Below are 13327 nucleotides of genomic sequence, written 5' to 3' on the forward strand. Positions count from 1 at the left end.
AGGGGGCTGAACAACAAGAGCATAGACTTGGCAGTCAGAGGACCTGTGTTCTAAACCCAGCTCTGCCACTTGTCTGCTATATGATTTTGTCAGAGACACTTAACTTCTCTGCGCTTTAGTTACCTCATCTTTAGAATGGGGGTTATGACTCTGAGCCCCAGGTGGGACACAGACTGTGCCCAACCTAATTATCTTGTATCTACCCCAGTGCTTAGTACAGTGCCTGGATATAGTAATCGCTTAAAAAAGAAAAAACCTTCTCTCTCCCAGCTTGATTGCTCTAAGACACATTTCAGCCACTGGACGGTTCCCAGAAACCAGAAAGTACCATGGCTCTGGACTCTGTTAGAGGGAAGAGGCCTGTCCCCCAGAGACTCTGGACTCTGTCTCCCTGAGAGGTGGAGGAAAGTCTGGGGGAGGCCCTGGTTCTGCCCCAGGAGAAGGGTCTGCTAGGGGTTGGGGGAGTTGTGAGTGGTCGAAAACTGCCCACCCCGGGCTTCCCCAGTGACTTGGCTTCAGCCAGGGGGAGGGTAGACTTGGCCTTCTGTAAGGGCAACAGCCCATGGTCACCAGCCACTCCGCTACCCAATAACGGGCAGCTGTCTCCAGCCAGTCAGACTGAGCGGAGGCATCGGACTGGCCAGTACCCTTCCCACTAAGCAACCCCAAGCTGCAAAATTACAGCCAGCCAGTAAATTTAGCAATGAACCTAAAGAGAAACATTCTTCCCTCACCAGCTGGCTCACACGGCCGAGAGGAAGGAGCAGGCACACGGTTGCCTTTTGATTTCCAATGGCCAATGGCCAACTGGCTGCCAGTTTGTTATTTGCCTTGGAACAGGAAATACATTTTTCTACTATTTATACTGCTGACCTCAGGAATAAACTAATTACCGCTGTAAAACTGCATTCCCACACTGTCCCGCTCACATCTGTAACCTCTGGATGGGACCAGGGGAGGGGAGGTGCCAGCTGGACTTCTCAACCTGGATGGCCCGCACCCAAGGCCGAGGCTCCTGCTTGGCTCTCCTCTCAGAAGGTGGAAGGGGCACGCTGAATCACCTCCACTGTGCCGCTGGCGCAGCCTGGTAAACAGCTGCCAAGAGGTCCCGGCTCCACCCCAAGAAGGGGGCCGCAGAGCAGAATTCCCTAGGCTCTGACCCTCCGCCCCCCCAGCCAGGCCCGGCCCGCAATGTAGCCCCCTGAGCCACCGCTGTGTCGATAAAAATAAAACAAGATGAACAGCGCACCTCAGTGTGCTCGGATGGAAGAGAGATCGGTCCGACGCTTGTAGCCTTCGGCCGAGGACTGGGCGCGGTGGGAGTCCTTGGAAAGACGCTGCAGTTATTGCTTGTTACTGTTTTATGATCGGTGAATTTTATGATGCGGGAAAGCCAACCGGGCTCCCACTTTTGAAGCGGCTCCTTGGCCAGGCCCTGGGATCTCTGGCCCAGAGCGGGTTCCGGAGGCCAAGCTTCCGGGACGCAGAGGGCCGAAGGGAAAGAGGGAGAGTCTGTGGGACAACCAAGCCCTCTCCGATCCTCTTTCTGGCTAGGTGAGGACCTGCGGGCCGGCCCCAACTCCCCACTGCATCTGCAGACTCTTAGCTCCTTGCAGGCAAGAACTGCATTTACCAATCCTATCGTATTTTACTCTCCCAAATGCTCAGTACAGTGCTTACACAGTAAGCACCCAATACATACCATTGATTGACCTAAAGGCCAATCCCATTGGGGAGTGAGGATGGGCCGGGGGTCTCCCCTCCTCAGGGGGGGACTCCTCACCCTAAGAAGCAGTAGCCCAGCCTCTGAGGATGCAGAGGAGAGCAGAGAGGAAGTGTGGCCTAGTGGATAGAGGATAGTGGACAGAGCATGGCTCTGGGAGCAAGAAGGGTCTGGGTTCTAATCCTGACCACCACTTGTTTGCTGTGTGACCTTGAGCAAGTCATTGAACTTCTTCGTTTTTCAGTTACCTCATCTGTAAAATGGAGACGAAGTCTGTGAGCCCCATGTGGAACCTGAACTGTGTCCGACCTGATTAGCTTGTATCTACCCCCACCTTGGTATAGAGCCTGGCACATAATAAACACTTAACAAATACCATTTTTTTTAAAAAAGGAGAACTCATCCTTATCCACCCAATCCCACCATCTCTTATTCAGGCTGATGAGCAGATGGAGCAGAGAGTCTCATTGTTAGCTCTGCTGACTTGTGGCATTCATTCAACCAACGAGGACTTACTCTGAGCAAGGACATTGTTTGGTGTACTTGACTTCAGTCCATCAGTCAATGGTATTTATTGAGCACTTGCTAGGTGCAGAACACTGTACTAAGTGCTTGGGAGAATACAAGTCAACAGAATTAGCAGACACTTTGCCTACTCATAATGAGTTTACAATCCAGAGTTTTGACTTGGAACATTGTGACTCCAAGTTAGTGGAAGGGGAGAGTGAATCCATGCTGCTGGGCCTTCTGTGGTGGACACCTCTCTAGGCCCATTTCTGCTTTCCCCTTTTAGACTGTGATCCCACTGTTGGGTAGGGACTGTCTCTATGTGTTGCCAACTTGTACTGCCCAAGCGCTTAGTACAGTGCTCTGCACACAGTAAGCACTCAATAAATACGATTGATTGATTGGCCCCGTCTTTAACATGCTGATCTAGTGAGTCAGAAGGTCATAGGTTCTAATCCCAGCTCCGCCACTTGTCTATTGGGTGACCTTGGACAAGTCACTTCACTTCTTTGGGCCTCAGTTACCTCATCTGTAAAATGGGGATTAAGACTTTGATCCCAATGTAAAACAGCGACTGTGCCTAATCTGATAAACTTGTATCCCTTCTAGACTGTGAGCCTGTTGTTGGGTAGGGACCATCTCTATATGTTGTCGACTTGTACTTCCCAAGCGCTTAGTTCAGTGCTCTGCACACAGTAAGCGCTCAATAAATACGACTGAATGAAAGAATGAATGAATCTATGGCAGCACTTAGTACAGTGCCTGGCACATAGTAAGTGCTTAACAAATAGCACAAGTATTATTAGGCCCCTTGCTATCCTGCCTCTTCTAGACTGTGAGCCCACTGTTGGGTAGGGACTGTCTCTATATGTCGCCAACTTGTACTTCCCAAGCGCTTAGTACAGTGCTCTGCACACAGTAAGCGCTCAATAAATATGATTGATTGATTGATTGATTGCTTCAGGGCAGAGCTGGAAGTCCGGGACCGGGGACAGAGCTAAGCCCAACATGAGATTCGAACTGTTTGGAAATGCTTGTTGGGCTTCTACGGCAGGGGATTTGTGACCTTCGGCCATTTGATAATCACCCCACCCCCAACCCCACAACACTTATGTACTTATTCTCTAGACTGTAAGCTCACTGTGGGCAGGGAATGTGTCTGTTTATTGCTAATTCTGTTGTATTGTATTTTCCCAAGCACTTGGTACAGTGCACATGGTAAGTGCTCAATAAATACAACTGAATGAATATCTTTAAAGTATATACTATAAATTATTTATTTATTCATATTACCTCAAGACTGTAAGCTCATTGTGGGCAGGGAATATGTCTACCAACCCTTACCAGTGCTTAGAACAGTGCTTTGCACAGGCCTTTCCAGACTGAGCCCCCTTTTTCCTCTCCTTCTCCCCATCCCCCCTGCCCTACCTCCTTCCCCTCCCCACAGCACTTGTATATGTTTGTACAGATTTATTACTCTATTTATTTTACTTGTACAGATTTACCATTCTATTTATTTTGTTAATGATGTGCATCTAGCTTTATTTCTATTTATTCTGATGACACCTGTCCACGTTTGGTTTTGTTGTCTGTCTCCCCTTTCTAGACTGTGAGCCCATTGTTTGGAGGGACCGTCTCTATATGTTGCCAACTTGGACTTCCCAAGCGCTTAGTACAGTGCTCTGCACACAGTAAGTGCTCAATAAATATGATTGAATGAATGAATGACAGTAAGCACTTAAATACCACCACTATTTTATACTGTACTTTCCCAAGCACTCAGTACAGTGCTCTGCACATAGTAAGTGCTCAATAAATAACACTGATTGATTGATTGACTGGGGACAGAAGTGATTAGCCCTGGATGGGTTCTCTGTTGGGATACCACACGGCACCCATTTTTGGCCACCTCATCCCCAGACCTTTCCAACAGCCCATCCACCACCAAATCCAAAGGCCTCTCAGCCGTCTAGGAACTCTGCCTCAGTGTCCCCCTCAGTCCATCAGGCCAGTGACCCCACCTCTGGAGTGACGCCGCTCGGATTTAAAGATTCACATGGAGAGATGAGTACACTGAAAGCAAAATCAGTTCACCGATCAATTGTATTTATTGAGTGTTTACTCTCTTCAGGACATTTGGAGAGTCAACTAGGGTTGGTAGGCATGATTCCTGCACTCAAGGATCTTATAATCTAACAGGAGAGACAGATTCTAAAATAAATCGCAGTTAGAGGAAGCAGCAGATTTTAAAGTTATGGATTTGAGTGCTATGGGAGGGCCTGGAGGAGTGAGTAGAAGCAGTATGGCATAGTGGAGAGAGCACGGGCCTGGAAATCAAAAGGTCATGGATTCTAATCCTGGCTCCACCACTCGCCTGCTCTGTGACCTTAGGAAAGTCACTTCTCTGTGCCTCAGTTCCCTCATCTGTAAAATAAGGACTGAGACTGTGAGCCCCACGTGGGACAGGGACTGTGTCCCATCCGACTTGCTTGTCTCCACCCTAGCGCTTAGAACAGTGCCTGGCACATAGTAAGCACTTAACAAATACCATAATTCTTATTACTATCCAAGAGCTCAGAGACAGGGAAATACTAAAGTGGCAGTTATGGGGGGGTTAGGGGTGGGGGAATGATTACTGCATCAGCCCCCTTGATGACCTCCCTGCCTCCTTTCTTTCCCCATTCCAATCCATACTTCACTCTGCTGCCTGGATCATTTTTCTTCAAAAACATTCAGTCCATGTTTCCCAACTCCTCAAAAACGTCCAGTGGCTGTCCATCCACCTCCACATCAGAGACTCCTTACCATTGACTTTGAAGCCCTCATTCCCTTTGCCCCCTCCTATCTTATCTCCCTGATTTCCTAGTATAACTCTAACTGCACACTTTGTTCATCTAATGTTAACCTATTCTCTGTACCTTCATCTCATCTCTCTTCTCACCCCAGCCCTGCCTCTGGCCTGGGATATTCTCCCTCTTCATATTCGACAGACTTTCATTTTTGCCATCTTCAAAGCCTTACTGAAGCTTCCCTGACTAAGCCCTCCTTTCCTCTTCTCCCACTCCCTTCTATGTCGCTCTTGTACCCTTTATTCACCCTTCCCTCAGCCCCACAGCATTTATGTACATAGCCATAACTTATTCATTTAAATTAATGAATGTCTCCCCCTCTAGACGGACACTGTGGGCAGGGAAAATTTCCACCAACACTGTAATATTGTACTCTCCCAAGCGCTTAGTACAGTGCTCTGCACACACTGAGTACTCAATAAATACAATTGATTGATTGTTATGAAAGATTAATCAGAGAAGGTTTCCTGGAGATTGATTTCAGAAAAGCTGTTCATTTATTCATTCATTCAATCAATGGTATTTATTTATCAAATGCTGTCCATGTGCAGAGCACTTTACTAAGCACTCGGGCGAGGACACCACAACAGAGTTGGTCAGCATGTTTCCTGTCTACAATAAACTTACATTCTTCACTCTCAGTTCAAAGATACTGTTGTGAATCTATAGAGAAGCAGCGTAGCTTAGTGGAAAGAGCACGGGCTTGGGAGTCAGAGGACATGGGTTCTAATCCCAGCTCTGCCACTTATCTGCTGTGTGACCTTGGGCAAGTCACTTAACTTCTCTGTGCCTCAGTTACCTCATCTGTAAAATGAGGATTAAAAGTGTGAGCCCCACATGGGACAACCTGATTGCCCTGTATCTACCCCAGCGCTTAGAACTGTGCTTGGCACATAGTAAGCACTTAACATATACCATAATATTAATAATAATAATTGTGTCTCCTCCCAGCAGAGCACAGTTCAGCAGGTAGGGATCACTAAATTCAGCTTTGCTTCCTTGGCTTAAGAGCTGTTTTTCTCAGCTCCCAGATCCCTCCTCTGGATTTCCTGGAAGGGGCCACAAACCCCCTGAGCACCAGACCTGTGCTTCTACTGCAGAGAAGCCTTCTTCACCTATTCCTCCCAGAACACCCAGAAAAAGCCAGACCCTCATATCCCTCATAGAGAACCAGCATGGCTCAGTGGAAATAGCCCGGGCTTTGGAGTCAGAGGTCATGGGTTCAAACCCTGGCTCTTCCAATTGTCACCTGTGTGACTTTGGGCAAGTCACTTCACTTTTCTGGGCCTCAGTTACCTCATCTGGAAACTGGGGATGAAGACTGTGAGCCCCACGTGGGAAAACTTGATGTCCTTGTACCTCCCTCAGCATTTAGAACAGTGCTTGACACATAGTAAGCGCTTAACAAATACCAACATTATTATTATCCATTTCCACCATCTCCATCACCGCCACCACCACTACCGTGTTCACCACCACCTCATGTCTAAGAATAATAATAATTTTGGTATTTGGTAAGTGCTTACTATGTGCAAAGCACTGTTCTAAGCACTGGGGAGGATACAGGTGATCAGGTTGTCCCATGTGGGGCTCACAGTCTTAATCTCCATTTTCCAGATGAGGGAACTGAGGCCCAGAGAAATGAAGTGACTTGCCCAGGGTCACACAGAAGACAAATGGAGGAGACAGGATTAGAACCCAAGGCCTCTGGCTCTCAAGCCCGGGCTCTTGCCACTAGGCCATGCTGCTTCTCTACCTCCATCACCACTAGCACCACTAATAATAATAATAATGATAGTAATTAAGCGCTTACTATGTGCCAAGCACTGTTCTAAGCACTGAGGTAGCTACAAGTTAATCAGGTGGGGCACAGTCCCTGTCCCACATGGGACTCACAGTCTTAATCCCGATTTTACAGATGAGGTAACTGAGGCACAAATAAATGAAGCACAATCACCACCATCACCACTATCATCTCCATTCATTCAATCATATTTATTGAGCACTTACTGTGTGCAGAGCACTGCACTAAGCACTTGGGAAGTACCACCATCATTTCCAACACCTCCAACAACTCTACTTCCACCACCACCTCCATCAGACGCCCTGAAGTGCCCACCTGCTTACCTCTTAAAATGTTTTTGTCCAGGGCTGGACTTGCCTTGTCTGCCCGTTTACTTCACCCCAGCCTAAACATAATGCCACCCCTCATCATTCAATACTAGTAGTGACCATTTACTCTGGGCAGAGCACTGTACTAAGTGCTTGGAAGAGGAATGTTGAACTAAGTAGACCTGATCCCTAAAGGGGCTTACAGGCTGTTGGATTCTGAGCCACTTTGAAAATTAAAAACAAACCAGAGTGGATTCCCTGCCACCTCCAAGTCCCTGTGGCAATTACTCCCCAATTTTACTAAACTTGTGGTTTAGTCACCATTCAGCTAGGTTCACCTTGTCACTTGGGCTGCAGCGTGGCTCAGTGGAAAGAGCACGGGCTTTGGAGTCAGGGGTCATGGGTTTGAATCCCGGCTCTGCCAATTGTCAGCTGTGTGACTTTGGGCAAGTCACTTAACTTCTCTGGGCCTCAGTTCCCTCATCTGTAAAATGGGGGTTAAGACTGTGAGCCCCCCGTGGGACAACCTGATCTCCTTGTAACCTCCCCAGCACTTAGAACAGTGCTTTGCACATAGTAAGAACTTAATAAATTCCATTATTATTATTATTATTATTATTATTATTGGGCTAGGCTTTCTGGTGCAAAGTGGCAGGGCTGAAGGCTGTTTCTGTCGACCTGCCTCTGGGTGACCAGGGTTACTTTAGGCCCTGATGCACCCATCCCCACCTCCCAGCCAGCCGGCCAGCCTGTCTGGACACTGAGGTCCTGGGGTGGGAGGGATAACAGTTACCCATTCTCCTCTCCAAGCAGAAACCACTGACCATTGGCTCTCTCCCTGGGATTCTCCCCGCTACTTATTTCCCCTCTTCCGATAATAACTATGGGATTTATTAAGCACATATTCTGCACTAAACACTCGAGTAGATACAAGATAATCAGATTATATAATCTCTTAGACCACAAAAGGGAATGTATCTGCTAATTCTGTTGTACTGTATTCTCCCAAGAGCTTAGATCAGTGATCTGCATTCGTTCAGTCAATCATATTTATTGAGTGCTTACTGTGTGCAAGAGCACTGTACTAAGTGCTTGGAAGAATACAGTATAACAATATAAGAGATGCATTCCCTGCCCACAATGAGCTTACAGTCTAGAGGGGAAGAGACAGACATTAATATAAATAAATAAATAAATTACAGATATGTACACAAGTGCTGTGGGGCTGGGAGGGGGATGAATAAAAGGAACAAGCCAAGGAGATGTGGAAAGGAGTTGGAGAAGAGGAAAGGGGGGCTCAGGGAAGACCTCTTGGAGGAGATGTGCCTTCAATAAGGCTATGAAGAAGAAGAGTAATTGTTTGTCAGATTAGAGGAGGGAGGGTGTTCCAGGCCAGAGCCAGGATGTGAAGGAGATAGAGGAGATTGAGGTACAATGAGCATTAGCGGAGCGAAGTGTGCCGGCTGGGATGTGGCAGGAGAATCTGCCCCCCTTGATTTCATCTATTTCAAAAGCTCCCTTCTACTTTCCCTTCCTTGATAACTCCTCGGTGGCCCCGTGGAGTAATGGTTAGCACTCTGGACTCTGAATCCAGCGATCCGAGTTCAAATCTCAGTGGGACCTTTTGTGGCCTAACCAATGCTAGGTGCAATTTGTCATGAAACATGTGTGCGAGTCATTTTTTTTTTTTAGACTGTGAGCCCACTGTTGGGTAGGGACTGTCTCTATATGTTGCCAACTTGTACTTCCCAAGCGCTTAGTATAGTGCTCTGCACACAGTAAGCGCTCAATAAATACGATTGATTGATTGATTGATTGATTGGATTGACCTGACCCAGGGCACTGCAAATCAGTCAATCAGGCATATTGATTGAGTGCTTACTTTGTGCAGAGCACTGTACTAAGTGCTTGGAAGAGTGCAATATGATAGAGTTGGTAGACGCATTCACTGCCCACAATGTGGTGACAGTCTAGAGGGGGAGAGAAGCAATGCGACTGTGGCCATATCAGGCTGGGATAAAATCTGTATCTGTAGTAATAATAATAAGAAGAAGAATAAGAATAATAAGAATAATAATAATGGCATTTATTAAGTGCTTACTATGTGCAAAGCAGTGTTCTAAGTGCTGGGGAGGTTACAAGGTGATCAGGTTGTCCCACATGGGACTCATTCTTAATCCGCAGTTTACATATGAGGTAACTGAGGCACAGAGAAGTGAAGTGACTTGTCCAAAGTCACACAGCTGACAGTTGGTGGAGCGGGGATTTGAACCCATGACCTCTGACTCCAAAGCCCAGGCTCTTTCCACTGAGTCATGCTGCTTCTCTACTTGGGAAAGTACAATATAAAATCAATATGTAATCCCCCTTGGTCGGCCCTGGTGTGGGCAAGCGTGAGGATGAGTGAAAGATGGGGTTTGAGGGTGGCGGTGAGGGGCCATTAGCCCAAGTGCTCCTGAAACTTGTAGTCCCAATACACCCATGTCTTGAGTTCTGACACTCTTGGGGTTTCCGGGACTGATTCCCAGTGAAGGACAATGGGTAGTCCCTGGGGGAAATGGACCCTTAGCTGCAATGAAGTCTCTATTGAGCACTCACTATATGTAGAGGACTGTACTGAGCACTTGAAGTAACATAATATAGAGTGAGTTAATATGATTCCCTACCCTCAAGGTGCTAAAAATGTCCCCCCCTGCCGCAAGTCAGGGAGGGGGCTTAACATGTTGTTGGCTGACTGACTTGCTGGCTTGTCAAACAGCCTTCATCAGACAAGCATGCTCAACTGCACTGAATTCTTTGGCTGGCATTGTTTCCCATCGCAGATGGGCACCACACTGCCCGTACTGACAGAAAGCCCCCATTCACCCCCTGCACCTGCCCTTACAGCGGCAAAGCCTTGGTGGGCAGTTCTTATGGGCAGGGATAATTAATTAATGATGGCATTTATTAAGCACTTGTTATGTGCAAAGCACTGTTCTAAGCGCCGGGGAGGTTACAAGGTGGTCAGGTTGTCCCACAGGAAGCTCACAGTCTTAATCTCCATTTTACACATGAGGTAACAGGCACAGAGAAGTTAAGTGACTTGCCCAAAGTCACACAGGTGACAAGTGGCAGAGGCGGGATTTGAATCCATGACTTCTGACTCCAAAGCCCTTGCTCTTTCCACTGAGCCACGCATGCGTCTCTCAAGTGTCTACTTGAGATAGTGTCTACTAACTGCATTCTACCAATTCATTTTTTTTAATGGCATTTATTCATCGTTTAGTCTGTGCCAGGCACTTTACTAAGCTCTGGGGTTGATACGAGATAATCAGGTTAGACATAACCCCATCACCTGTGGGAATCCCCATTTTACAGATTTACATTTTACTTGCCCAAGGTCACACAGCCGTCAAGTAGCGGAATCGGGGTTAGAACCCAAGTCCTTCTGACTCCCATGCCTATGCTCTATCCACTAGGCCACGCTGCTTCTCGATTGTACTTCCTAGTGTTTAGTACAGTACTCTGCACACAGTAAGAGCTCAATAAATTCCATCCATTGACTGACTGAATGATTGATTGACAGAGAGTGAGCTACCAGAAAGAACTTGGACTTGGCCAAGGAAGACATCCTTCTCTCTTAGGGTGGGTAAATGTAAGGAGACGGGTTTGGAAAATCCAGGGGAGGGAGAAAACAGAGTGGAAGGCAGAAACTGCTCAGCTGAGGCCCTGGCCTAATACCTGGGCCTGTGGAGTTATGGACAGTCCTCCCAGACAACCCTTTTTGGTTTCCTCTAGACCAAAAACTCCCCAAGAGCGGGGATCGTACCTACTAACTCTACTGGACTCTCCCAAGCACTTAATCCAGTGCCTGGGCCCAGGAGGAGCTCAATTAATACTATGGACTGATTTTCCTTTCAACTCTTTTTACCCATTCAAGGAACGCCCAGTTCTGAGTCCGAACAAGGGCCTCAAGTGCCCTGACTGTGGGAATCACAACTTTGAACTTCCTGAATTTTCTGCTCTTGAAATCTCAACCCCAATGGCTCTAGGGAGGCGTCTCCTCAGTGTTTGCTTTTCCACTTCCTCAGGGAACCCGCCCTGTGGGGTAGTCTGGGCTCTTGCTGTTTCCGAATTAATCTAGTTACGGGGGATGGCGAGACCCAGGAGTAGTCACCCAGGGGGTGGGGTGGTAAGAGGTGAAGATGGGCTGTCACCTCCAGACCCAAAGCTTGGAGCCCCAACTTGTACTTCCCAAGCGCTTAGTACAGTGCTCTGCACACAGTAGGCGCTCAATAAATACGATTGAATGAATGAATGAATGAATGAATGAAGGGACCATGGGGACAAGTTGGCATTTGCCTTGTGCTAGCCCTAGCGACACCTCGTGTTCAGCCTGGAAATTGCAGTTAAGGGTCCGTCCCCTCTCTGTTGGGGGAAATAATAATAATAATGGCATTTGTTAAGCGCTTACTACGTGCCAAGCACTGTTCTAAGCGCTGGGGGGATACGAGGTGATCAGGTTGTCCCATGTGAGGCTCACAGTCTTCATCCCCATTTGACAGGCAAGGGAACTGAAGCTCAGAGAAGTTAAGTGACTTGCCCAAGGTCACACAGCAGACATGTGGCGGAGCCGGAAACCCACAATCCCTGACTCCCAATCCGGGCTCTTTCCACTGAGCCAACATTTTTCTTTTAAATGGCATTTGTTAAGCATCTATTGTACTAAGCACTGGAATAGATACTAGCCGATCAGGTTGGATACAGCCCCGGTCCCCCTTCGGGCTCACAGTCTTAATCCCCATTTTACAGATGCGGTAACTGAGACACAGAAGCGACTTGGCACTGAGGCAAGTGAAGTGACTTGCCCAAGGTCACCCAGCAGACAGGTGGAGGAGCCTGGATTAGAACCCAGGTCCTTCTAACTCCCAGGCCCATGGTCTATCCACTAGACCGTGCTGTCTCTCCTGGCCCAGTGGGCCCCAACTCTAGGACTTGGCTGGGTTTGAGCAGGGGCACTTTGGCTTCCAGAAGCTTTTTTCTCCATTCATTCATTCATTCATTCATTCATTCAATCATATTTATTGAGCGCTTACTGTGTGCAGAGCACTGTACTAAGCGCTTGGGAAGTACAATTTGACAACATATAGAGACGGTCCCTACCCAACAGTGGGCTCACAGTCTAGAAGATACAACCCTAAGTTCTCCGAGATCAAGAGTTCTCTACCTGGAAGTCATTGGCTGTAGAGAAACAGCATGGCCTAATGGTTAGAACCCGGTCCTGGGCGTCAGAAGGACCTGGGTTCTAATCCCCGCCCCCACCACCTGTCTGCTCTGTGATTTTGGCAAGTCACTTCACTTCTCTGTGCCTCAGCTACCTCATCCGTAAAGTGGGACTTAGGACTGTGAGCCCCACGCAAGACAGGAATTGTGTCCATCCCATTTTACTTTCATTCATTCAATCGCATTTATTGAGTACTTACTGTGTGCAGACCACTGTACTAAGCGCTTGGGAAGTACAATTTGGCAACATGTAGAGACGGTCCCTATCCAACAGTGGGCTCACAGTCTAGGAGGCAGGCTCTACTTGTGTCCACCCCAATGCTTAGTACAGTTCCTGGCACATACTAAGTGCTTAACAAATGCCACAATTATTATTAACAAATACTATACTCATTATTATTATTTCCACCTGCTTTGACCACATACTAGTCATAAAGAACCGACGGCTTTCCTGAGGAGGTGAAGATGCAATCAAAGCGAGTCAAAATCATTGTCCCCCCGGGGAAGGATCTGGGCTACCCACTGCCAGACTGTAAATTCCCTGAGGACAGGGATTGTGATACCAGTAATAATGATCTGTATTATTATTATCATATTAAGCCCTTACTATATGTCCAGAGGTGTTCTAAGTACTGAGAAGTATACAAGTTGATCAAGTCAGACACATTCCCTGTCCCACATGGAGCTGACAGTCTAAGTAGAAGGGAGAACAGACACTGAATCCCCATTTCACAGATGAGGGAACTGAGGCTCAGAGAAGTTAAGTGACTTTCGTTAATGGTATTTGTTAAAGTGCTTACTACGTGCCAGGCACTGTACTAAGCGCTGGGGTAGATGCAAGTTAATCAGGTTGGAATAGTCCATATCCCACATG

The sequence above is a fragment of the Tachyglossus aculeatus genome, chromosome 5 (assembly GCF_015852505.1).
Source record: "Tachyglossus aculeatus isolate mTacAcu1 chromosome 5, mTacAcu1.pri, whole genome shotgun sequence".
Taxonomy (NCBI): domain Eukaryota; kingdom Metazoa; phylum Chordata; class Mammalia; order Monotremata; family Tachyglossidae; genus Tachyglossus; species Tachyglossus aculeatus.